Genomic DNA, 26,721 nt, shown 5'->3' on the forward strand with positions numbered 1-26,721 from the left:
TCCAAGATGTTTTTGTTTGAAGACCATAAGTTCCTCCGTGGGACATACCAAGAGAGGCGGTCCTGTAGGTACAAGGGTCCTAGGCCGTATAGGGCTTTAAAGGTTAAAACCAGCACCTTAAACCTGACCCTGTACTCCACCGGGAGCCAGTGCAGCTGGTATAGCACCGGGCGAATGTGATCTCGCAGCGAGGACCCCGTAAGGAGTCTCGCTGCAGCATTCTGCACCCGCTGGAATTAAATATCCTTAGGACTGGAGTGTAAAAGGTGAGCACCAGAGACATCACCCAAAACGCATTAAGTGTGGCCCACAGATCAGGCCCAAACAAAATAAAACACAACTTTAGAGATTTCACACATCCCATTCAAGCATCTAGATTCACTCTACGGAGATTTTCCACATGCCACTCATCATCATTAACTTTAATTAACTTCATTCCTAATGAAATCAAAACACGCCGTGCAAATGTTCTTAGAAAACAGCATGTGCGAGATCGGCACGTTGGATTATGCATATAGGAGCAATTGATGGGGCCATTCTGCAAATTAATGTTAAAAAATGTTGATGATCAAACCCAGCTTGAGATAACTGAAGATTCATTCTGTTCACAGCGGGGAATGTTGCATTCCTAGGTGTTTAGTGTTTACACTAGTCTCTGCAGCGACGGAAACCTCTGAATGAAGCCTGTGGTAAACAGCTTGTGCAGAGCATGTATGAGGAATGAGAATCTCTGCCACCCTCCTGAGAAAACCATCTAAGCCGCAGATACTGTAAGAGTTTTATCAGGGTGGCCTGCATGTGCTGAACTTTACAGAAGGCGACCTTCTGCTTCTCTGTTTGCACGGCTACCCAGTTGAAATCCAGTTTTGAGATTAAGGATCCTAAGAAGGGAGAGAGCCAGGATGGAGGTTTCAAAGTCATCCATCAACGATGTTGGATGAGACTTTTATTTTACAAGGTGTTTTATAATGTGACCCAAAACCACCCATAGGGATCTTAAAAGGTAGAGGGACCCCTGACCATTAGGTCCAGTCGCGGACGACTCTGGGGTTGCGGCGCTCATCTCGCTTTATTGGCCGAGGGTTCTGGCGTACAGCTTCCGGGTCATGTGGCCACCATGACTAAGCCTCTTCTGGTGAACCACAGCAGTGCACGAAACACCGTTTACCTTCCCGCCGGAGCAGTACTTATTTATCTACTTGCACTTTGAGGTGCTTTCAAACTGCTAGGTTGGCAGGAGCAGGGACCGAGCAACGGGAGCTCACCCCATCGTAGGGATTCGAACCGCCGACCTTCTGATCGGCAAGCCCTGGGCTCTGTGGTTTAGACCACAGCACCACCATCTTACTACCCAGCAAATATGAAGTTTGCTGAAGTCTCCTCACCTTCTGACCCAAGCCATGATAGATCAGACAAGTTCAAATGATTTCAAAGACTCATTGTGCTTTAATAACTATGTCGGAATAAAGAATGAATAAGAAGCAACGGAAGACAAACAACACATACCAAGATTTCTTGCAGGCCTTGCTTCCTTCCTGCTCTTCGTTATTTAGTCCCACCCATTCCAGATTTTACCCATCTCTCTGCTGCTTGCATCTATTGGACAATAGCATTTTTCATCACTTTTCTCTATCTCCATCCAATTTGGGGTGCCTCTTTCTGAATAGCTCTCCAGATTTTTGTCCGCTCCTTGGTGATAATCTCTCACCTAGTTCCTCATCTTGCTGTTCCAGCTCGATCAGCAAATTTGGTTCCTCATTTAGACATTTGTCACATGCTGCCCTTACCCAAACCCTTGCATTCATCAGCTTTCTATTTAGACCTATTGCCCAAGCCTGCTTGGTGTGCCTTGCTTTGCTTCTGTTGTAAGTTCCTGTCTGCTTTTAGCTACAAGATGCTGTTGGACTCATGATTCCATGCCCCCATAATCTTGAACCTTCTAGATTTCCCCTTGATCAATCCTAAAATGACCTATCAACTTTATACTTATATTTATATATGGGCATGTTATTTTATGTAAGGGACGCGAGTGGCGCTGTAGGTTAAACCACAGAGCCTAGGACTTGCCGATCAGAATGTCAGTGGTTCGAATCCCCGCGACGGGGTGAGCTCCCATTGCTTGGTCCCTGCTCCTGCCAACCTAGCAGTTCGAAAGCACATCAAAGTGCAAGTAGATAAATAGGTACCACTCCGGCAGGAAGGTAAATGGCATTTCCATGCGCTGCTCTGGTTCGGCAGAAGCGGCTTAGTCATGCTGGCCACATGACTTGGAAGCTGTATGCCGGCTCCCTCGGCCAATAAAGTGAGATGAGCACCGCAACCCCAGAATCGGTCACGACTGGACCTAATGGTCAGGGGTCCCTTTACCTTTACCTTTACTTTATTTTATTCCTGTGATAGCATCTTGATAGCACACTCATGCAGGTCACCTGGTCAGCCTTTTCAACTATGATGGACTGGTAGGTAAAGGGACCCCTGACCATTAGGTCCAGTTGTGACCGATTCTGGGGTTGCGGTGCTCATCTCACTTTATTGGCCGAGGGAGCCGGCGTACAGCTTCCAGGTCATGTGGCCAGCATGACTAAGCCGCTTCTGGCGAACCAGAGCAGCGCACGGAAACGCCGTTTACCTTCCCACCGGAGTGGTACCTATTTATCTACTTGCACTTTGACATGCTTTTGAACTGCTAGGTTGGCAGGAGCAGGGACCGAGCAACGGGAGCTCACCCCGTCACGGGGATTCGAACCACCGTCCTTCTGATTGGCAAGCCCTGGGCTCTGTGATTTAGACCACAGCGCCACCCGCATCCCACTTTACCCATTCATATTTGTCTGTCCTTCCATCTATCTGTTCCCCCACCCCCAATCCATTCATCTCTAAACACATGCATCAAGAATGATTGAGCTGCATTTGGCCTTTCTCATCCATATTGAAGAAGACACTTTCCTTTTCTAGAAAAAGAGGTGCCAGAACTCACCATGAATGCCTCCCTCGTTCTCTAACAAATGGCAATGGTGCTCACTGGAGAGGTGGCGGAAATTCTGGCTGAAAATAAGCCCTGGCTAAAATAATTTTGTTTGGATCCCTCCCTGCTCTGGATAAATTCAACATTTGCAAAATATTTCTGTTCCAGATTTAATCGAGATACACGCAAGTCATCATCTCTCCCATGGGGGTGTGAATTCTGCTCAAAATAACAGCACCACCCAGATGAGTCATTTTTTTAAAAATATTGTAAACAAGAAGAAGTCTTCTAATCAGCTGCAGTTAAAAAGCAATTTTGAGCAGAAAGGGAAGTTTTTGGTGAATATAAAGGGAAAGCGAGGGGAAATAACTATATCTGTCTGTGGACTTCAAGATATTATATATCTGGGAAGTAGACTTTTTGACCACTTAATTTAGAGCTAGCTTAAATAAAGATATAGGCATGGCCCTATAGATGGGCTGCTGCTGCTGCTGTCTTAGACTTAGGTAAAGGTAAAGGGACCCCTGACCATTAGGTCCAGTCATCACCGACTCTGGGGTTGCAGCGCTCATCTCACTTTATTGGCCGAGGGAGTTGGCGTACAGCTTCTGGGTCATGTGGCCAGCATGACTAAGCCACTTCCGGCGAACCAGAGCAGTGCACGGAAACGCCGTTTACCTTCCCGCCGGAGCGGTACCTATTTATCTACTTGCACTTTGACATGCTTTCGAACTGCTAGGTTGGCAGGAGCAAGGACCGAGCAACGGGAGCTCACCCCGTCACGGGGATTCGAACCGCCAACCTTCTGATCAGCAAGTCCTAGGCTCTGTGGTTTAACCCACAGCGCCACCCGTCCCTTGTCTTAGACTTACTGGGGTGCAAATGATGTTTGAAGAATGTAAGCTGGAGAGGGAAGTTTCCAAAGATCAGTCCTGGGGTGAAATCAGGTCTAGGACAGAGACAAGGCTAGCCTTGAATCCTGAAACAGCAGGGCAAAGATAGGGAAACAGGGAAACAGGCGAGAGAGGCAGCCAGCAGGCTAAAGTCTGCGGAGAGGGCGCAGAAGGCAGAAACCAAAGGCAGGGTTGCCAACAGGATTTCTGGGCTCAGAACACTGGACTGCACTGGATTGAGCCTTCCGCAGAAGAAGACACAAATTTGCATACTATTTGCATTTGCATCATATGCAGATCTGTGGATCAAGGTGGAGGACACAAATAGAAATCAGGCACAAGTATTGAGATGTCTGATGAAAAGAGTATCGAGAGGCAACGTTTTCCCCATACTGTGGTACCTCGGGTTACATACGCTTCAGGTTACATACGCTTCAGGTTACAGACTCCACTAACCCAGAAATATTACCTCGGGTTAAGAACTTAGCTTCAGGATGAGAACAGAAATCGTGCTACGGCAGCGGGAGGCTCTATTAGCTAAAGTGGTGCTTCAGGTTAAGAACAGTTTCAGGTTAAGAACAGACCTCCGGAACGAATTAAGTACTTAACCCGAGGTACCATTGTAACTGTATTTCCATACAGGAAAACGCTAAGCCTGTTGGGCTTCTGCCTTTTGTATAGCTGTTAAAAACACAAAAGCTCCGGTCTCCCCACAATTTGAACCCTACACTATGCAAAACAAAAAAACAAAAAACACAACCTCATTTCATGAGTTGGGAAAGAGCTAGGGTATTTTGTAAGTTGTTCTTAGGCTGGCAATGCTACAACCACTGCAAGACTAAGGTCGACATGACCATGCTTGGATAAATTAAAGAGAAAATTTCGGCCGTTGTAGTTTACCCCTCACAAGAGCTACAACTGCCAGCAACCTTTAACAAGCAACAGTACGCAGAATTCTCTGAGAAAAAGAATGTACTCCGATTGTGATTCAAAGATATAATGTGCCCATGGACCACATCACGCCAGGCACTCCTGTCTTCCACTGCCTCCCGCAGTTTGGTCAAACTCATGTTGGTAGCTTCGAGAACACTGTCCAACCATCTCATCCTCTGTCGTCCCCTTCTCCTTGTGCCCTCCATCTTTCCCAACATCAGGGTCTTTTCCAGGGAGTCTTCTCCCTGGAAAAGATATTAGATATCTTTGATATTAAAAGATTTGTTTGATATTAGAAAGGGGGAAAGATAGCTGCCCAATAGCAAGCCTTAAATGCTTTCTTTTTCTTTTAAAATTTTCACCTTTTCCAAATATTTTTAACAAGAAAAAGAAAATCTTTACAAACCTAATTTACCTTCCCCTCAACTTCCCTCCCCTCCTTTCTGCGGTTACTTATTTTATATCTTTTTATTACCCCATAGCCAATTCGAAGCCAATCCGAAGAGTCGGACACGACTAAATGACTAAACAACAACACAATATCAAACATGTTCCTGCTGCATCATAATATAGCATAGTTCTCATTCTCAGTTATGAATGCTGCCAAGCCAGAGACACACTAAAAGACAGCAACTCTCAGCCACCCTGTACCCCCAAAAAAACAATCCCCCCCAACTCTGTTTCATGGGATATGAGTGGACTTTTGGAAGTGGGGACCAGGCATTTGGGGGCAGCTTTGTCTCCAAGCAGCCTATGTCAGGAATAGGATTGCACGGCCAGCCTTTGACGCTGGGCATGTCTACTTAGTTGTAAGTCCCAAAGTCAACAGTAGGATCAAACTACAGGGTTACATACACTTCAGGTTACATACGCTTCAGGTTACAGACTCCGCTAACCCAGAAATAGTACCTTGGGTTAAGAACTTTGCTTCAGGATGAGAACAGAAATCGTGCTCTGGCAGCGGTGTGGCGGCAGCAGGAGGTCCCATTAGCTAAAGTGGTGCTTCAGGTTAAGAACAGTTTCAGGTTAAGAACAGACCTAACCTATCCATTCTCAAGGAAATCAGCCCTGAGTGCTCACTGGAAGGACAGATCCTGAAGTTGAGGTTCCAGTACTTTGGCCACCTCATAAGAAGAGAAGACTCCCTGGAAAAGACCCTGATGTTGGGAAAGATGGAGGGCGCAAGGAGAAGGGGGCGACAGAGGATGAGATGGTTGGACAGTGTTCTCGAAGCTACCAGCATGAGTTTGACCAAACTGTGGGAGGCAGTGGAAGACAGGAGTGCCTGGCGTGCTCTGGTCCATGGGGGAGTCGGACACAACTAAACAACAACAAGAACAGACCTCCAAACGAATTAAGTATGTAACCAGAGGTACCTCTGTACACAGCTTCCATTCAAAACATGCACTCTCTTAGAGATAATTTCCGTTGGCACAACTTAGTCTTCTTCCTGACTTGAACCGCACTGCCAAAGCTTCCCCTAAGATTCCTGGTCTATCAATCATACCATTCCAGGTACTAAAGATCATCACAGATAGAAAGGACTTGTGGACCTTGGAAGAGGTTCAAGAGTTGGCGAGTCTTCAGGAACAGCGGGAGTCTCTCTTGCCTTCACTGAAGAGTGAAGACAGAACCTTCTTTCTGTATCCCAAGGGTCTCTGGGTTCATCATGTTTTAAGGCCCAAAGAGAGCGAAAGGAAAATGTGTGAAGGCAGCAAGACATGATCCCATCTCTAATGCTGCAGCCAAGAGAGAAACAATCAGTTCTGGGCTACTTTTCAAAACTTTGTCTTGCACAACCCAAGGCTTGCCACACAGAACGTGGAAGGGAAAACGTGAGGCATTTTGACAGAGCTGCACTCCTGAAATGAACGTCTAAATTCCGTTTTTCCTAGCTTGTTGCATACCCTTCAACATTCTTCAGATGAAAATAGGGACATTTCTCTTCTTGGTCCTCCCCTGCAGAGCATTTTTTATCAGAAGAAGGGCAAGTGTCACCACTACAACACTAACGGGGAGCAGCAAACAGACCCTCCACCACCTTGGGGAAAAACCTTATCCCTGGGGTGTTTTTTAAAAATTTATTTAATCATTTTTTCAATACAAACAACAACCACACAAGGCACATACAACAAAAACCATAATAACACTACTAACACAATTACACAATAACCTAGACAGCATCTTAAAAAGCAGAGACATCGCCTTGCCAACAAAGGTCCGTATAGTTAAAGCTATGGTTTTCCCAGTAGTGATGTATGGAAGTGAGAGCTGGACCATAAAGAAGGCTGATCGCTGAAGAATTGATGCTTTTGAATTCTGGTGCTGGAGGAGACTCTTGAGAGTCCCATGGACTGCAAGAAGATAAAACCTCTCCATTCTGAAGGAAATCAGCCCTGAGTACTCACTAGGACAGATTGTGAAGCTGAGGCTCCAATACTTGGGCCACCTCATGAGAAGAGAAGACTTCCTGGAAAAGACCCTGATGTCAGGAAAGATGGAGGGCACAAGGAGAAGGGGACGACAGAGGACGAGATGGTTGGACAGTGTTCTCGAAGCTACCAGCATGAGTTTGACCAAACTGCGGGAGGCAGTGGAAGACAGGAATGCCTGGCGTGCTCTGGTCCATGGGGTCACGAAGAGTTGGACACGACTAAACAACTAAACAACAACAACAAAACACAATTAACCAATTCAGATTTGAGTAGTGATATACCTCTAACTACACCTTTTTAACAATATTTCCCCACCTCTCCTCCCCCTACTTCCCACCACTGTCCGCCTTATCGCTTAAATATTCCTTCCAGATTTCTTCATATTTATCCATTCTTAATTTGCGTCGACATGCAATTCGTTCGTAGGTAACTGGTCTGTCCATATTATCAATCCACGTGCTCAATGGAATCTTTTTGCGGCTCTTCCAATCCATCAAAACAAGTTTTTTTGCTTCTAATATGGCACGGTACATCCATTATTTTCTTTTACCCCTTGTAATCTTCCATGTTTCCAGAATATAATTTAGAATTAAATTCAATCCCTGGTTTTATTTTATTCTTTGGTAGATTTACAAAAAGAAAAACACGCACCAATAAATAAATTTTCAGAAAGCATTAAACAAAACCAAACAAGGCCCCTTGTGTTCTGCTCCACTCGCTTTTTCTTCCCTCCCAGAGCAGTCCTGCCCTCTGCCTGCCCCTCAGACCCTACATGCATTTTTCTGGAAACTTCCAGAACAGAAGTTCTGGAAACTTCCAGAACACTTGTCCTTGCTCATGGAGATGTCTGCATGGATTTTCAATGCCATTATGACCTCTGTGTGCAGTCCTGTACAGGAACTGGTCCTGCGGCAGGTAAAAGGATAGGAGAGGAAACCTGCTGTATGAGAAGTCCTTGGACAAAGCTCCCGCTTTGTCTGGTGCACGTCATCATCTTCACTGGAGGATGCCTCATCACTGCTGGCTTCTTCGTGATGCACTGGAACTGGCTCCCTAGCAAGACGCGGGCTGCTGGCCTTGCGGATCTCCTGGGTGGAGCGTTCAGCAGCTTCCGAGGCCACGGCCTCCTCAATGGCTTTCTGCAGCGTGAGGTCTGGCCTGGCGAGGAGACACCGTTGCAGAAGGATGTCCCGGACCCCGCAGACGATTTGATCCATCAGGACATCGTCTAAGTCTCGGAACTCACAGTGCATTGCATCTTGTCGGAGGGACGGTGGTGTAGTTGTTGATTGACTCCCCCTCTGCCTGGTTCCGGTGGTAGAACGCATGGTGGGCAGCAATCTTGGACGGCTTTGGTGCGTAATGGTTGCGGAGCTTCTCTTGGATCGTGTCCCACAGTTTTTCCTGGACTGCTACAGGCGCAACCAATGCTCGGGCCGTCTCGAACACCTCAGGCCCACAGAGGCTGAGGAATAGGCCCCGCTTCCGCTCCTTTGATACTTCTGTCAGCTCGTTGGCTTGGAGGTAGCAGTCGAACCGAGCAAGGTAGGAAGTCCCATGATTCAGAGGCTGGCGCAAACGGCAGTAGAGGCACAAGTGAAGCCATGATTCTGATGCCGGCATAGAGGGCAATGGATGGAACACTGTGCTCTAGGCAGAACAGTCAGCTCTGAATTGGTTCTGTTCAGTGATTTCGCTCAGTGATTCAGCTCAGTGAGTCAGCTCAGTTCAGAGGGTGGCTGCATCTGGCTGTGCTCTGATGTCCATCCATCCCATCCTCGTCGCCAGTGTTAAACTGTGGGCGAACATATCAGACGACACAGCGATTCTTCAAACAGCTCTTCTTTATTCTGAGGCCAGAACTGAACTGAGCTGAAGGGCTCAGTCAGCCTGCTTATATAGAGCTCCAGTACCTTGTTACTGTAACAGCTTTCTAAAACTATCCAATCACTGAACGTCACTTTCAATTCTTCATTTGCATACAAACTATCCAATCACTGAACGTCACTTTCGATCCTTCATTTGCATAACTATCTACAGTATCTCCCTGCTGGCCCAGGGTGAGAACTTCAGTACATAACAGTTCCAGCTGCCAGGGATTTGGCACAAGCTTGGAGATCGGACTATATTGCTCTGATCCTTAATAACAGAGCTAGCTAACCATTTTTTTCTGGGCTGAACTGGGGTGCTGACTTTGCAAGAGCAAAGCCCAAAACCAGAATATGATTGGAATGGCCTTTTTTGGCTTGTGAAATCTGTTCCGCTCTGGGTGCTCTCCTCTACCGCAGGGGGGCCCAAACTTTTTTCAAAGAGGGCCAGATTTGATGAAGTGAACATGCGTGAGGGCCGACCAAAGTTGTTGAGCTACAGCGGCTGGATTGGGCCCCCAAAATGGACTTTGCACATGCCTTCTCCACTGTCAGTGTTACAGGTTAGCCTCTTTTGACGTTGCTTTCTTATTTTTATGGATCTTCTATTATTTTTTTGCTATTCGTTGTGAACTGCCTTGAGTGAAAAAAGGTGGAGTTTCAAATGGTTGCAATAAATGGTGGGAGGGTGTGCAATAATTTTGCTCGCTCTCTTCCCCAAGTGCACAATTTGCTGAGAAACCTTTTCAGCCATTCCTTCTCAAATCCCTCCTTTTCCCCCCAATGCAGTTTTTCTGTGCACACTCTATAAGCATAGCACATTTCAGTTTCAAATATTCTGATTATTTCTACTAGTAGTTAAGTATTTTTATTTATTGACTTGATTTGGGGTGGGCCAGCTGCCACCCCACCCCCCATCTCCCTGCAGTCCCCAGCAGCTGGCATTCAGGGACTTACTGCCTCCAAAAGGTGGAGGTAGAATCTAGGTCTCCCAGGGTTAGTAGCTGCAGATGTGAGGATGTTCTGCACAAACCTCGGCTATGTACACACCATATACCGTATTTTTCGCTCTATAAGACGCACCAGACCACAAGACACACCTAGTTTTTGGAGGAGGAAAACAAGAAAAAAAAATTATTCTGAATCTCAAAACCAGAACAACAAGAGGGATCGCTGCGCAGCGAAAGCAGCAATCCCTCTTGCTGTTCTGGCTTCTGGGATAGCTGAGCAGCCTGCATTCACTCCATAAGATGCACACACATTACCCCTTACTTTTTAGGAGGGGAAAAGTGAGTCTTATAGAGCAAAAAATACGGTATTTAAAGTACCCCATGCACTGACCCTTCACACTGATGTTGGTCACATCCACGCCGTATATTTAAAGCACGTGGCTTCCACCCAATAATTCTGGGAGCTGTAGTTCACCCTTCACAGAGCTTCTGTTCCCAGCACCCTTAAACTACAGTTTCCGGGATTGTTTCGGCAGAACCCATGTGCTTCAAATGTCCAGGGTGTGTGCAGCCCCATCTGCAGTCCAGAGAAGCTGTGCAAGGGATCCTATTTGCTTGCCCGAGTGAGCTTCCCAGTGGATCGGGCCCACAGTGGAGCACGTGCGTCATGTGGGGTAAGGCGTGCCAGTTGGGTGTCTTGATTTAAGTGACAGAGGGAAGGAAAGAGGTTATCCAGTCCAACATTATGCCATCGATGATGGCGCCAAAAAATGTCCTGGCAGTGGGAGAGGCCGGGAGTTGGAAGAAGGTTCTTGGCTGGCAGCCAGAGGTTGGGTGGGGAAGCCAGGGTGAGTTCAGGGACAGCAGAACGGTCTCTGTGGGAAGGGAAATATTCAGAATATTGAAGCCAAGGGCTTTTGGTTCTTCGACATGAGTACAATTCCCTTGCAAATCCTTTTACTTTAGGCTACAAAAACTGAAGCTCTGGTGAAAGCAGGCATGTCCAAAGTCCATTTCAGAGGCCCAATCCGGCCTGCCAGATGGCCCCTGTGGCAGTTTATTTCCTGGGGTAAAATCCGGAAAAAAGCTCAACAACTTCAATCCAATAAAAAGCTCAACTTTGGCCGGCCCTTTAGTCGGCCCTCACGCATGTTCACTTCATCAAATATGGCCCTCTTTGAAAAAAGTTTGGACCCCTCTGAAAGGGGTGCTTTCTAGGGAATTTTTTTTAAAAAAAATATTGATAGAACAAGAAAAAAGAAAAAACACAAATACCAAATTACACACAGGCAGTGGCGTAGCGTGTGTTGTCAGCACCCGGGGCAAGGCAAGTAATTTGCGCCCCCTAATCCGTGGATTTTAGCACTCAAGTCTCTTCCACTAGATTAGCGCGCGCCCCCCAGATGTTGCGCCCGGTGCGGCCGGCCCCCCCTGCACCCCCCCACGCTACGCCACTGCACACAGGAATAATTATAGACACATAATTTTCTTAGCAAACAATATGACATATATTGGTCTGAACACTAAAGACCCAACCTCCCGTCTATTCCATATTTCGATTTCATGATACTTATTGCCAATACACACTTTTATTATAATTTTATTATAATTAAACTTATTCTTAATATATCTAATTTCGTATATCTACCTTGCAACTATTACTGAAGTTCCTCGAATGCTGCAACAAAATTTAAACTACTATATTTATTTTTCAGATAAAACCTCCCATTTTGAAACAAATTCCTGTTTTGATTTATTCTTTATTTTTTCTGATAGACCATCTAATTCGGCATATTCTGTTAGCTTTTGGATCCAATCTTGTATAGAGGGGATTTCATTACTCTTCCATGGAAGGATTTTTTTTTTTAAGGAAACAGGCATTCCTTCCTTATATAAAAACCAACAACAACGAAACCAAGTCAAGTATTGCATTTGTTTGTTTTTAAATGAACAATGGGATTTGGCACCATGAGTTGTAATGGTGAACACCATAAAGGGGGGTTAGGCAAATTTGTGGAAGATAAGGCTTTCATTGGCTACTAGTGAAGATGGCTTTCCATATCGGGCAGAGTTCAGGACACCAGTTGCATAGAGGAGTGTGATTGCCCTCATGTCCTGCTTCTGCGGCCTTCCCATAGAAGTCCCTTAGAATCAAAGAGTTGGATCATCAAGTCCAGCCCCTCTGCAATGCAGGAATATGCAGCTGTCCCTTAAGGGGATCAAACCTGCAACCTTGGTGTTGTCAGCACCACGCTCTAACCCAGGGTTCCTCAACCTCGGCCCTCCAGGTGTTTTGAGACTACAATTCCAATCATCCCTGACTACTGGTCCTGCTAGCTAGGGATCATGGGAGTTGTAGGCCAGAAACATCTGGAGGGCCGAGGTTGAGGAAGCCTGCTCTAACCAACTGAGCTGTCCACCTGGTCTGGTTGGTCAGTGGAGCAGATGGGCCTTTGGCTGCCTGATCCACCGGGTCTCTTAAACGGGTAACCTGCAAGGATTAGAGTGAGTGTGATTATCGCCAAAGTTTTGCAATCTGATTTCCAGAAATCCCACCCTCTTTGATGTTGTTGTTTAGTCGTTTAGTCGTGTCCGACTCCTCGTGACTCCATGGACCAGAGCACGCCAGGCCCTCCTGTCTTCCACTGCCTCCCGCACGTGGATTGCTAATATGGACAGACTAGTTACCTACGAACGAATTGCATGTCGACGCAAATTAAGAATGGATAAATATGAAGAAATCTGGAAGGAATACTTAAGCAATAAGGCGGACAGTGGTGGGAAGTAGGGGGAGGAGAGGTGGGGAAATATTGTTAAAAAGGTGTAGTTAGAGGTATATCAATATTCAAATTTGAATTGTCAAATTGTGTTTTGTTGTTGTTGTTTAATTGTTTAGTCGTGTCCAACTCTTCGTGACCCCATGGACCAGAGCATGCCAGGCACTCCTGTCTTCCACTGCCTCCCGCAGTTTGGTCAGACTCATGCTGGTAGCTTCGAGAACACTGTCCAACCATCTCGTCCTCTGTCATCCCCTATCCTTGTGCCCTCCATCTTTCCCAACATCAGGGTCTTTTCCAGGGAGTCTTCTCTTCTCATGAGGTGGCCAAAGTATTGGAGCCTCAGCTTCAGGATCTGTCCTTCCAGTGAGCACTCAGGGCTGATTTCCTTCAGAATGGAGAGGTTTGATCTTCTTGCAGTCCATGGGACTCTCAAGAGTCTCCTCCAGCACCATAATTCAAAAGCATCACTACTGGGAAAAACATAGCTTTACCCAACGCTAAAATTGAAGACAAGGCAGCTGTGGCTTCTGTTTCCTGGGCTACCTGACCTGCAGTACACTTGGATTCTTGTTTGTTATGACAGGCAAACGAGGACAATAGGTAAAAGGAAGATGGGGAGGGAGAGGAGAAATGCTGTGTTGCCTTGCTTCCTGATTCACAGCACATCCAGACTTCCCCTATATTAAAGCGGATTTGGAGGTCTTGCACAAGAAAGCTGCCCCCAAAAGATCAGAGCTTTTGCAATAATGGGGCAGGGAATATGCAGTGGAAATAGGATTTGCTCTGATGCAGCGTCATCTAACCTCCCTCATCTTTTTCAGAATGACTGCTTATTAAACGTCCAACATTATCTCCTTTCCCTGCTGACAAATCAGGATGAATGCTCAGCAAACCATCTGAAGTCGCTTCTGATACAGTGGTACCTTGGTTCTCAAACTTAATCCGTTCCGGAAGTCCGTTCCAAAACCAAAGCGTTCCAAAACCAAGGCACGCTTTCCCATAGAAAGTAATGGAAAATGGATAAATCGGTTCCAGACTTTTAAAAACAACCCCTAAAACAGCAATTTAACATGAATTTTACTATCTAACGAGACCAGTGATCCGTAACATGAAAGCAATAAACAATGTACTGCAGTCACACAATCAATCAATCAATCAGTAGCTGAACTGGGTTCCACACAGTCACAAAAACAAAACAAAAACAGCCGCAAAAAACAACAACGCATAACACCGTATTTTTCGCTCCATAAGACGCACCAGACCACAAGACGCACCTAGTTTTTGGAGGAGGAAAACAAGAAGAAAAAAATTTTGCATCTCAGAAGCCAGAACAGCAAGAGGGATTGCTGCACAGTGAAAGCAGCAATCCCTCTTGCTGTTCTGGCTTCTGGGATAGCTGCGCAGGCTGCATTCGCTCCATAAGATGCACACACATTTCCCCTTACTTTTTAGGAGGGAAAAAGTGAGTCTTACAGAGCAAAAAATACAGTAAATAGCAAAGACAGACAGACCTCAGCGTAACACTCAAAACGGAAGTGTGGCACTCCAATTGGAAGCATAACACTCAAACCGGAGCACGTTCAGCTTCTGGAAAAAGTTTGCAAACTGGAACACTTACTTCCCGGTTTGCAGTGTTTGGGTTCCATGTTGTTTGAGTGCCAAGGCATTTGAGAACCAAGGGACTACCGAATAAAGGTGGAGATATCTGGCGCCCTTGATATTTTCTCATAGGGGCAACCTAGGATTTATTTATTTATTTTACTATTTTTGGCTGAGGAGGATGAGAATGTGGCAGAACGGACTGCACCACTTCAGTCTACAGGTGAATTTCCCCTTTTGTCCAATGAAAACAAAGAAGAAGAAATCTCTTTGCAAGAGAAAACTAGCACATCAGCTCTGTGCCACTTGTGCTAGCATTCTACCCGCAGGGAACTTTTAACGTAGGGAAGCCTTTAAACAGGTGAACCTCTAGGTACAGTCTAAAACGACATGGTTCATGCAAATCTCTGATCTGCAGAGAATATTAAGGTGTGAATTGACAAAAGGCATCCCCGGCACAAGATGTTGGACATAACATTATGATGGCTGACTGGGAACAGTTATGGACCAGAGTTATGAAATTTATGGCATGTAATGCCTTAAGAGAGAATTTAATGAAAATGATCTACAGGTGGTACATGACACCAGTCAAGCTTGCAAAAATTTATCATTTGCCCGATAATAAATGTTGGAAATGTAAAGAGACGGAAGGTACATTCTTTCACCTTTGGTGGACATGCCCAAGGATTAAGACTTTCTGGGAGATGATCTATAATGAAATGAAAAAGGTATTTAAATATACCTTCCTGAAGAAACCAGAGGCCTTTCTCTTGGGCATGGTCGGCCAATTGGTGCCAAAGAAGGACAGAACTTTCTTTATGTATGCTACAACAGCAGCAAGAATACTTATTGCAAAGTACTGGAAGACACAGGATCTACCCACCCGGGAAAAATGGCAGATGAAGGTGATGGACTACATGGAACTGGCGGAAATGACTGCCAGAATCCGAGACCAGGGAGAAGAGTCGGTGGAAGAAGATTGGAAAAAAATTAAAATTTACTTACAGAAACATTGTAAAATTAAGGAATGTTAGAAGGATGCTGGAATGAAGTTATGTGGTTTTAGCAGAAATGTTATAAAGGACTAAGTAAAAATGGATTGTTAATTGGTGAAAGAAGAGAATGTAAAATTACAGTATATTAAGATAAATTATTAGGATAAAAACAAAGATGGAAAGGATTTGCTGAAATATCTAACTGAACTAGAATACGAAAAAGGGAGGTGTGAGGAGGTCAAGGAAACAAGCAAATGAAAGATAAGTTATGCGAAGGCTTGATTTGTTTTTTAATTGTTTGTATTTTTCTGTGTTTTTTTGGTTTTTACTTATTGTGATGTATTGTCTTTTTTTTTGCTTAATTTGGTGTCTTTTCTTTTTTCCTTTTGTAACCTTTAAAACTTGAATAAATATTATTTTTTTAAAAAAAGACAAAAGGCACCCCCACCTGCAGTCTTGACTGGTGGGGTGCACTCTGCCACCTCAGAATTTCACCTCATTCTCTAGCATGTGCAGCCTAGGACCCTAATACTTACGGGACCGCCTCTCCTGGTATGCCCCACAGAGGACCCTAAGGTCCATGAATAATAATGGCTTAAAGGTCCCGGGCCCTAAGGAAGCCAGACTATCCTCCCACCAGGACCAGTGCCTTCTCAGTGATGGCTCCAACCTGGTGGAATGCTGTGTCCCACGAGACCAGGGCCCTGCAGGACTTGATCTCCTTCCACAGGGCCTGTAAAACAGAGCTATTCTGCCTGGCCTTTAATCTGAATTAGCCTGATCCTCTATTCCCTTTTCCCACTCCTCTTCTATGAAGAAACCCTTTCTGGGACACCACATTGAAATTCTTCCCTGGTCTCCTTGCTGGCTCTAGTAGGACCAACTTGTCTGCTAACTGGGGTGGGTTTTTTCCTTCCCCCTGCCCCAAATGACCCCTGAATTTTTGAATTTTATTGCTATGGATGCTGCATTTTATATTGTATTTTATGCTGTTTTATGCGGTTTTTAAGTCACATTTTAATCAATCTTTTATATTTGCTGTTAGCCGCCCTGAGCCAGGAAGGTAAAAGGTAAAGGGACCCCTGACCATTAGGTCCAGTCGTGGACGACTCTGGGGTTGCGGCGCTCATCTCGCTTTATTGGCCGAGGGAGCCAGTGTACAGCTTCTGGGTCATGTGGCCAGCATGACTAAGCTGCTTCTGGCAAACCAGAGCAGCACACAGAAATGCCGTTTACCTTCCTGCCGGAGTGGTACCTATTTATCTACTTGCACCTCGTGCTTTCGAACTGCTAGGGGGGCAGGAGCAGGGACCGAGCAACGGGAGCTCACCCCGTCACAGGGATTTGAACCTCCGGCCTTCTGATCAGCAAGTCCTAGGCTCTGTGGTTTAACCCACAGCGCCACCCTTCTGAGCCAGGAAGGGCGGGGTATAAATAAAATTTTATTATTAAAATTATTATAGCATGTGTTGACTGGACCTTACAAAACACTCTTGCCCGAAAGAGAAGAATGTGTGAGCGTGAGAACAGAAGACAAAGCAATAGGGTGAAAAGGAGCAGGAAGAAGGGGGACGAGAGAGCACACTTAGAGCTGTTTAATTGTGTTGAGCCAAAGCCTTACCTTACACCTGGAGGTCACCCCCGAGTCCAAAAGGAAATGGAAATTTTGGATTCGGCTCAGCAGGAGCGCGTTCCTACCACTTTCTTCTTTCAGATGATACTGGAGACAGAAGGGAGAGAGGGCAAATAACCCTGTGTTAATCTGCGGCTGGAAACACTTGCTTAGCAATTTGCAAAGCTCTGCAAGCAAATCCAAGCCCCTAGGATGAGTGTGGGTCAGCACTGGTGTGGAAGAGGAAACCGCGAGGCAGGCAGACTATTCGACGTTGCATCCTTTTACATAATTAGGGCTGGGAGGTAGAGGTCTCCCAAGAGGTATGGGAAGGAACTGGAGAAGTTTGTCCCCTCCCACCCCCACCCCCCGTCCAGCAATATAGAAGCCTAACAAAACATGACATTCAGTAAGGTTCAACGGCTGTGCCGCCTTTTGCTGTCCAAAGGTAATAAGCATTAAGGCTTGCTTCTGTCAACAGATGTGTCCCTTCACGTTGCAGATGTGAGCAACCGTCTGAACACCGAAAGCCAGGGGGAAAGGATCGAGGACAGCTTTCTGTTAATAAACCACTTTTCTACATGCAGTGGAATAACATTTCATCGTAAGAGCCTCTACAGTGGTACCTCAGGTTAAGTACTTAATTCATTCCGGAGGTCCGTTCTTAACCTGAAGCACCACTGTAGCTAATGGGGCCTCCTGCTGCCACCATGCCGCCGGAGCACAATTTCTGTTCTTATCCTGAAGCAAAGTTCTTAACCCGAAGCACTATTTCTGGGTTAGTGGAGTCTGTAACCTGAAACGTATGTAACCCGAGGTACCACTGTATTTGCTATCTGACATATATGCCCCTAGATCAGGGGTCAGCAAACTTTTTCAGCAGGGGGGCCAGTCCACTGTCCCTCAGACCTTGTGGGGGGCCAGAGTATATTTCGGGGCAGGGGGATTGAATGAATTTCTATGCCCCACAAATAACCCAGAGATGCATTTTAAATAAAAGCACACATTCTACTCATGTCAAAACACCAGACAGACCCCACAAATAACCCAGAGATGCATTTTAAATAAAAGAACACATTCTACTCATGTAAAAACATGCTGATTCCAAGACCGTCTGCGGGCCAGATTTAGAAGGCAATTGGGCCAGATCCGGCCCCCGGGCCTTAGTTTGCCTACCCATGCCCTAGATCATCTTCCATTTGTGAGGGCTATTATGCCCAGCCTTGCTCCCAAAGTAGAATGGTACCTCAGGTTACATACGCTTCAAGGTTACATACGCTTCAAGTTACAGACTCCGCTAACCCAGAAATAGTACCTCTGGTACTTTGCTTCAGGATGAGAACAGAAATCGCGCAGCGGCAGCGGGAGGCCCCATTAGCTAAAGTGGTGCTTCAGGTTAAGAACAGTTTCAGATTTATTATTTATATGCTGCCCATCTGACTGGATTTCCCCAGCCACTCTGGACAGCTTCCAACAAAATACTAAAACACAAAAAGAGAAGAAAGAGGATCAGTGATTAAAGCCAAAAATAAAAATATTGTTGCCCGCTTGGAAAAACAAAACAGGCTTCATCCATGGGCAAAAAATAATAATCAAGGAGAAAGAGAGCCAACCCAACTTCACAGTGTAAAATGTCCCATAATCTGGGGCAACCTCTTGTCTTCCAACCCAAGAATGCTTCAACCCTTGATGGGACACAGAGAAGGACTTCTCATTCTGATCTTAGGGAATGGACAGCATTGTATCGGAAGAGGGATTCACCAATCTATCCTGGACTTGAGCCATTTAGAGTCTGAAAGGTAGTCATCAACACTTTATAGAAGTGAAATATACTCAGTCAAGAGTAGATTTCATGCTCTTTATTCAGCTCATAGTGGTGAGAAGGAATGAAAGTTTCCCCAAAGTATCTGCTTTATATACATTATTTACACAATGGGCTGCACGTGATTGGCTAATTCTGGAATTCTTCTGTAGGCCAATCAGGTTGTGGATTCACTTCCACCTGGAGCTGGATTGGGTGGCTCCTGCAGGCCAATCATACTGCTGCATTGTTCTAGGACCAATCAGACTGCTGCATTCTGAATCCTATTGTTCTAGGGCCAATCAGACTGCTGCATTTTGGATCCTATTCAACACAGTACATAACAGTTTTCAAAGAGATCATCCATTTGCCCAGAAGCAAACAGGGAGGTAGCCACCAACACATCCTTGCAGTTGCATTTAGTATCTCCATTGGGCTCCTGGCCACAGCTGCCACTCGGTCATCCAAGTGCAAAACCGAGTCCAGGAGCAGAAGAATCCAGTTCTTCAAGGGGAGTTCGTCTCCTTCCTGACCAGGAGCACCTGCCTTGGCATACTTGACTGTAGTCATGGCTCTCCAGATGTTGTTGGCCTCTGGATCTTCCAAAACATTCATCTCTTCGCAAATGATGAAGAATATCCTCCACAACTTGCTCACCTACATATGCAGTTCTTCCGAATGAAGGGAATGCTCCTTGATAGTTTTTCCTGAAACCAGAGGGCCTCCTTGAAACGGAAGACGGATCTGTGCTCTCCTACCGAAATACGTTCGTTCCAATAGCTTTCATAGCCATTTCACCAAATGTATCAGGAAGCTGCCCACACATCGCTTCACATAAACAGAAGAGGAGCATTTCCAGAAGATCACTGTTTTCGGGTGTGAGGCAATCACAGGCCAGCAAACTCAGGTTGCACAACTAAAGTAGACTTGGAACTTTTGTGCAACAAACCTGCTCCTCCGTCCCCAAATAATACAGACCTTTTGCCATAAGGAATGGCCAAGTGTGAAATAACATTTGCTTGATGCACCTCCTCGCAAGTAATTCAGAATGAATAAATAAAGTTGTTGAATCTCCCAGAACAGGGGTGCCATCTCAGGATTGTGGGTGCCTGTCACCATAATACAGATGGGCAACATCACATGCACACGCTTGCACGTAGTGAGCGTGGTGTCACAAATGTGTGTGTGATGTCGTACGCCTGCGTTGCTGCGGTAGCTCCTCTTCTTCCCCAACTCTGCAGCCAGCGAGGCACCCTTTTCCACAGGGAGGGGCTCAGACTTGGAGGCAGAGAGATTCTGCCTCCACGTCTTAGCCCCCCCCCCCCTGAAAAGGGTGCCTTGCTGGCTGGCTACAGAGGACAGAGCTGTACTTTCTTGGAGGCAGAATCGCAGAGGCTGGCTGGCTCTGCCTGCCGGCTGTGCTCATTAACTTTGTGGGTGCCCCTGCCCCCACAATTACTGTATTTTTTGCTCTATGAGACTCAATTTTTCCCTCCTAAAAAGTAAGGGGAAATGTGTGTGCGTCTTATGGAGCAAATGCAGGCTGCGCAGCTATCCCAGAAGCCAGAACAGCAAGAGGGATCCCTGCTTTCGCTGCGCAGTGATCCCTCTTGCTGTTCTGGCTTCTGAGATTCAGAATATTTTTTTTCTTGTTTTCCTCCTCCAAAAACTAGGTGCGTTTTGTGGTCTGGTGCGTCTTATAGAGCGAAAAATACGGTATATTACTCTGGGTGCCCAAGCATCCATGGTCCCCTGAAGTTGGCTCCTATGTCGCTGAATAAATTAATCGGGATAAATGCTCTATGAACAGATAGCCTGAAAGCAAACCAGGCTACAGAAAGACATCTTTAGGTCTTCTTTGGAATTATACTTTGGCTACTGCCTGCTTAAAGGTAAAGATAAAGGGACCCCTGACCATTAGGTCCAGTCGCGGAAGACTCTGGGGTTGCGGCGCTCATCTCGCTTTATTGGCTGAGGGAGCCGGCGTACAAGACTCTTCTGATCGGCAAGTCCTAGGCTCTGTCGTTTAACCCACAGCGCCACCCGCGCCCCACTGCCTGCTTAAAAGCACTGAAATAGACTTGAGGAAACCCATTAGGCTTTCAGTCCTGTTATCAAGTAGCATCTTTAAATGAACGATATAAAGCAGGGGTGCCCAAACTTTTTTCAACTTAAGTGAAGTGACCATGTGTGAGGGCCGACCAAAGTTGTTGAGCTTTTTTTTAGGATTTTACCTCAAAGTTGTTCAGGGGGGATTTTACCCCAGGAATTCGAGGGATTAGGCCCCCAAAACAGGCTTGGACATGCCTGAGGTTTTGCTCCTGGAGGAAATAGCACCTGGCTTAGGCACTTAACTCTCACTAGCCATTAAGGACCCACAGAGGCATCCCATCATAGCTGGTAGGATCCCAGTTAGAGAACCACAGGGATACTTTCAGGACTACCCAGTACTGCCTCTGTTGGCGTCTGCGCTATTTCCGTATGGCAAGCTCACAGTCATTTGTCTTGCCCTGTGTTTGAAGGGACTATGCACAGAAACAATCTCAGTTCTAAAAGGCAGGCCAGATGCTCTCTCCTGGGTTTCAGCTAAGGCACGCAGCATCAGCAAAGTAGTGCAAACATACCTGCTTGCAGCGCTGAGGTCACGGCAGGGCAAATTTTTATAGGTCTTCGGCAGGTCCTGAAGCAGCTGCTTGAACAGCAAAGGTGAACTGTTTCTAGCCCACCAAGATTTGTCTTACTGGAGGAAACTCTTCTTTCTACTGTGGCATAGGAGGCATGTGGGTGGGGTTAGGGTGGGTGTTGGAATGCTATAGAACACCATCAATTATGGACAGGCCAAAATAGCTCCCAAGAGACTTGTTCAGATGGTGTAAAATATTATAGCATCACAGCTGTTCCTAAACCTGCGCCCAGAGCCAGGCTGCATTTGGACGGCTTGCTCTGTTATTCGGGGGTTGTCAACCTGGCACTGTGGGTGTCATGGCACCTGTGAAGGCCTTTGCAGGTGTCCCGGGGTCTAAACTTTCATTTAAAATAAAATGTGAGGCTCTTGGTCGCCTAGGAAGAAAGTTACAAAGCAAACTGTGCAGGCACCCTTCAAAGCAGTCTAAGAGAAATGAGCCAGGCTGGCTGTTCACTCCTGTTGGGGTGTTTAGCCAATGAGTGAAATCAAAGTTATGATTGACAAGTGAGTTGTTTGGACAGCATGCAGTAGGGATCCCAGAGGTCCCAAAATTATTCTCTTACCCCCTGACCTTAAGTGCACTTTTCCTGCTAGTCTCCATAGTTTGCCCTTCTGTTTCTTCCTAGCAACTGGGCTCCATCTATCCTATGGTAGATTCATCCCTAGAAGTTACAGTGGTACCTCAGGTTACATATGCTTCAGGTTACAGACTCTGCTAACCCAGAAATAGTGCTTCAGGTTAAGAACTTTGCTTCAGGATGAGAACAGAAATCGTGCTCCGGCAGTGCGGCAGCAGCAGGAGGCCCCATTAGCTAAAGTGGTGCTTCAGGTTAAGAATAGACCTCCAAAATGAATTAAGTACTTAACCTGAGGTACCACTGTATTTTCTGCAAATACTACTACAGTAGCTGCAGGTTGATGTTTAAGAAACCCCTTTACAGATGGGGAAAGAGGAACATTTGCAAAAAGTCTTAGTTATGTCCTGTGTTGTGCAGGAGCTGATGCCCAAGCACTCACTGTATAGCATAGCTGTCAACATTTGCCTTTTTTAAAGGGAAATTCCCTTATTCTGAATAGGATTCCTTGCAAGAAAAGGGAAAAGTTGACAGCTATGCTGTATAGATAACTTATACTTATCTATTTCAGAAGTAAGTCTCTTTGTGCTTAATGGGGCTCACTCCCAAGTAAGCAGGCACTTTGGTTTAGGAGTGGCATTGGGGAAAACAAGAATCTTGTGCCTTTAAGAGATTTATCTTTGCAATCGGGACCAGCAAGACACCGCTGCCTTCCTATTTATTTATTTAGTCATTGTATTTATATCTCACCTTTTGCTCCAAGGAGCTCAAGGTGGCCTACATGGGTCTTCCTCTCTTCACAACATCCGTGTCAGGTAAGTTAAGCTGAGTGGCAATGACTGGTCCATTGGTCATCCAGCAAGGTTTGTGGCTGAGTGAAGATTTGAACCCTGGTCTCCCAGGTCCTAGCCCAGCACTCTAACCACTATACCACACTGGGGACTCAGCTCTACAGCTGCAAATAAAATGTTTTAGGTGTGTTGTAAAGTGCAATAAACAAATGTGACACTAGATGGCGACAGTGAGCTATGGCAATTTCAGTGTATTTTTCAAAACTTTTTTTTTAAAAAAAAGCATTTTCACAGCATTATTTTATATGTGTGAAGATTCCACCTGGGTCTCTTGGCAGGTGTGAGGTTGTCCAGGGGCAGAAAGTGGAAAATCAGCAATGACTATATTATTCCCGTGTTATGTCATGCCCCCCCCACCCCGGGCAGTAATTTTGTGGCTGGTGCCCTCAGCGCTCACTCACAATTTGAAATGTGCCCCGCCCCCAGAAGATCCTCTCCTTGGAAAGTTACCAGGCACTCGCCCTTGTGACATTTCAGTACCAGGCTAAGATAAGACCTATGATTTTGCCCTGCGTTCTTCTGGGATGCAAGTCCACTCCTAGGTTTTGTGCTGTAATTTTAAAATTATAATTTTCACCTGCTCTTATTTATTTCGCTGGGAGTATTGTTGATGTTTTACATACTGTAACCCACTCTGAGATTTTGAATGCAGGGCAGGCTAAAAATATTCTGGAACAAATAAATGAATAGTTTGAGGAAAGAACAATTGGACTCTTTTTTTGCCTGAAGCCGCAGGACGAAGCAATCTTGGTAGCACTGCGCAGCGCTCCCTCTTGCTGTTCTAGCTTCTGGCTTAACCCCTTTGTCCCTTCCCCCACCTCCTGGAAAAGCCCCCAAGAGCCGCGCTCCCTTTAAAGAGCCATGTGGAGCGTGTGTGCGACTCTTGGGGGCTTTTCCCCGAGGAAAGAGAAGGGCAGCCCATCAGTGGCAGCCTGCCCTTCTCCCCCCTTGGGAAAAAGCCCCCAAGAACCGCATACATGCTCCACGCGGCTCGTGAAAGGGAGCGCTGAGCAGAGCCTGGGATGTATACAGGCTCTGCTCAGCGCTCCCTTTATTTATTTTTTTCTTGCATTCCCCCTCTAAGAACTACGTGCGTCTTGTGGTGTGAAAAATATGGTAAATAAAACTGCACATTTGCTAGAAGATTATCGCCTGCAGGAATCCTCTGAGGCAAAGCAAAGCAGAAGCTGTCCAGTTCTGCCTTGCCTCACACAAAATGCCAAGGCAGCAACCACAATGCAAAGATCTGCAGGAGTCCCAAGACAAAATGCTGCAACATGGAGGGCTTCTCATTCTGGATTCCAGACACTCCTTTTCCATTACCCCATTTTCTCCCCTTCAGTCAACGGTTGGTTGGGATTCCCTGGCCACTGAGCATGCTCAGTCCTTTGCTGTTTTGCCCCCACCCCCCACCGCAAAAAAAAAGAGATTTTTGCAGACTTCCAAGTCTCCCCAAGCCTACCTGATACTTCCCTCTCCTTCATGGGTGGTGCCATTTTGCTTATATGTGGAGCAAAACTCACAGCCTGAACATTGGAAACAAAGGAGATTATAGCCCCCAGTAGTCAAAGCTCTTATATGGCATTTCGCTCCATAAAAGCATCCTGCAGAACTAGCTGAGATCAGTATATTCCACATGCTCAGGTCTACTTCCGGTGTAGCTTGAGAGTCTGCATGTTCTTACAACAGAATGGCTCAGCAAACAGAATCCACCCTAAAGAACAACAACAGTAATCCTACCTGATCTCTCCATGAGCCATTTGTAGCACAAAAATGTGGTTTATGCACACTCTGGAACCATTCATACCTGTCCTCAGCATGCTGCTTTCAGTCTAGGTCTTGCTGTCCACAAGGACCTGTGTGGTTACTTGATACACCTCCTATCTGCACTGTTTCGCCCCTGCACACGCCCCAGGTAACATGAAGAAAGAAGTCGTGGTTGTGATTTGCGAGCTTGGTGTGCGCCTACCTACAAGGTTATTGGCAGGTGTGGCTACACCCCATCTGTTGCTGGGACCGCCTTTAAGCATTTTCCAATGGACAGACTGCAGAGTAATGCAGAATCCATCTGCAACGAACTTTTACGATCAGAATGAAGTCAGATTCTCAAGTCAGTAAGTGCTTTTCTGGGGCAAAAATGATGCAAGAGAAGAAGAAGAAGAGTTTGGATTTGATACCCCGCTTTATCACTACCCGAAGGAGTCTCAAAGCGGCTAACAATCTCCTTCCCCTTCCTACCCCACAACAAACACTGTGAGGTGAGTGGGGCTGAGAGACTTCAGAGAAGTGTGATTAGCCCAAGGTCACCCAGCAGCTGCATGTGGAGGAGCGGGGAATCAAACCTGGTTCCCCAGATTACGAGTCTACCGCTCTTAACCACTACACCACTGTGTAGAATAAAATAATCACAGTTTCCATTGATTCCAGAATAAAATGTCATGTGTACATGCTATACCTTTAAAGTTTACCTCTCGCAAAGTACAGTGCCCATAATCATTTGAGGGAAGGAATAAGCTGTGAATACAGTGGTACCTCTGGTTACGTACTTAATTCTTTCTGGAGGTCTGCTCTTAACCTGAAACTGTTCTTAACCTGAAGCACCACATTAGCTAATGGGGCCTCCCGCTGCCGCGCTGCGATTTCTGTTCTCATCCTGAAGCAAAGTTCTTAACCCCAAGTACTTTTTCTGGGTTAGCGGAGTTTGTAACCTGAAGCGTATGTAACCCGAGGTACCACCGTAATGCTCAAAGGTATAGTGTGTACACAGCCTTTGACCTTTAGACTTAAGGGTTTTGCCATGGCATCTGTGACCCACCAGTGCAAAAAAGGGGGTCTTGGATGCCAAAAATACATTGTATTCCTGAACCACATTGAGGAGGCCTTTAAAAAAATACAAAAGTACAATAGCAAGTAAATAGCAGGTGGCAAGGAAATGAAAAAGTATATTTCCATGCAAATGATAGACCCAGGACAGCTGGGTAGTGAGGTCCATTGAAAAGCAAATTACTTTGGAGGCGTCAGTTGTTAGGTTATTTTCCTCACAATATCCTGAAGTAAAATGAGAGAGAGAGAACACAGATGGGGAAACAGCCTTCCAAGGAAAAGCGGTGCCCTTTTTTAGCTATATGACCTTGTAACTTCAAATAATGCACCTTCGATTCATAGGAACACAGGAAGGTCAGACCTACCTTGAGATACCAAGAGACTGAATGAGAGATATTCTGCATACAAAACAGATGCTCTACCGCTGCGCTTAAGCCCTGCCTCTCCGTTTGCAACTGGCATACCTCCTGAGCTGCCAGTTTTGAACAAAACAGCAAGGGCAATGAAAAATTAATCCGAGGAATAATACATTCAAAATCCTAACCCAAGTTATATTTCACCAAACAGAACTCTGTTATCATCATTATCCTTATACAATAAGTACACAAAGTATTTTACAGTACAGTCTACGCACACAAAAACCAAGTCCATGCCTTGGAAGAACTTAAATCTGCTAAAAGTGGAGGAAACAACAAAGAGGAGGGAGAAGGAATGGTGCAAGCGCAGTGACATACTTAAGCTGCAATCCTAGCTCCATTTAGTTAAAGGGACCCCTGACCATTAGGTCCAGTCGTGGCCGACTCTGGGGTCGCGACGCTCATCTCACTTTATTGGCCGAGGGAGCCAGTGTACAGCTTCTGGGTCATGTGGCCGGCATGACTAAGCCACTTCTGGCGAACCAGAGCAGCGCATGGAAATGCCGTTTACCTTCCCGCCGGAGCAGTACCTATTTATC

At 45.9% G+C, this 26,721-nt stretch overlaps 2 protein-coding genes across 19 annotated transcripts in view; both read right to left on the minus strand.

Annotated features, from left to right (window-relative positions):
- Positions 1-26,721, minus strand: part of PLEKHM3 (pleckstrin homology domain containing M3) — a 798,157-nt gene that overhangs the window by 13,962 nt on the left and 757,474 nt on the right. The window lies entirely within an intron of this gene.
- CMKLR2 (chemerin chemokine-like receptor 2) overlaps positions 1-26,721 on the minus strand; it is a 45,979-nt gene that overhangs the window by 5,083 nt on the left and 14,175 nt on the right. For 4 of the 17 annotated variants that reach the window (XM_083713386.1, XM_083713385.1, XM_083713375.1 and 1 more), the window contains one exon: positions 17,040-17,138. The exons of 3 other annotated variants lie outside the window; for them this stretch is intronic. The gene's annotated coding sequence lies outside the window, so the exon portion shown is untranslated. Of the gene's footprint in view, positions 1-1,506; positions 1,597-2,977; positions 3,204-17,039; positions 17,139-21,455; positions 21,594-26,131; positions 26,239-26,721 lie in introns of those variants that run through there. 10 more of the 17 variants (XM_083713390.1, XM_083713384.1, XM_083713391.1 and 7 more) reach the window with 9 other exon arrangements.

This window comes from Podarcis gaigeae, assembly GCF_964106915.1.
Source record: "Podarcis gaigeae genome assembly, chromosome: 1".
Classification (NCBI taxonomy): Eukaryota; Metazoa; Chordata; class Lepidosauria; order Squamata; family Lacertidae; genus Podarcis; species Podarcis gaigeae.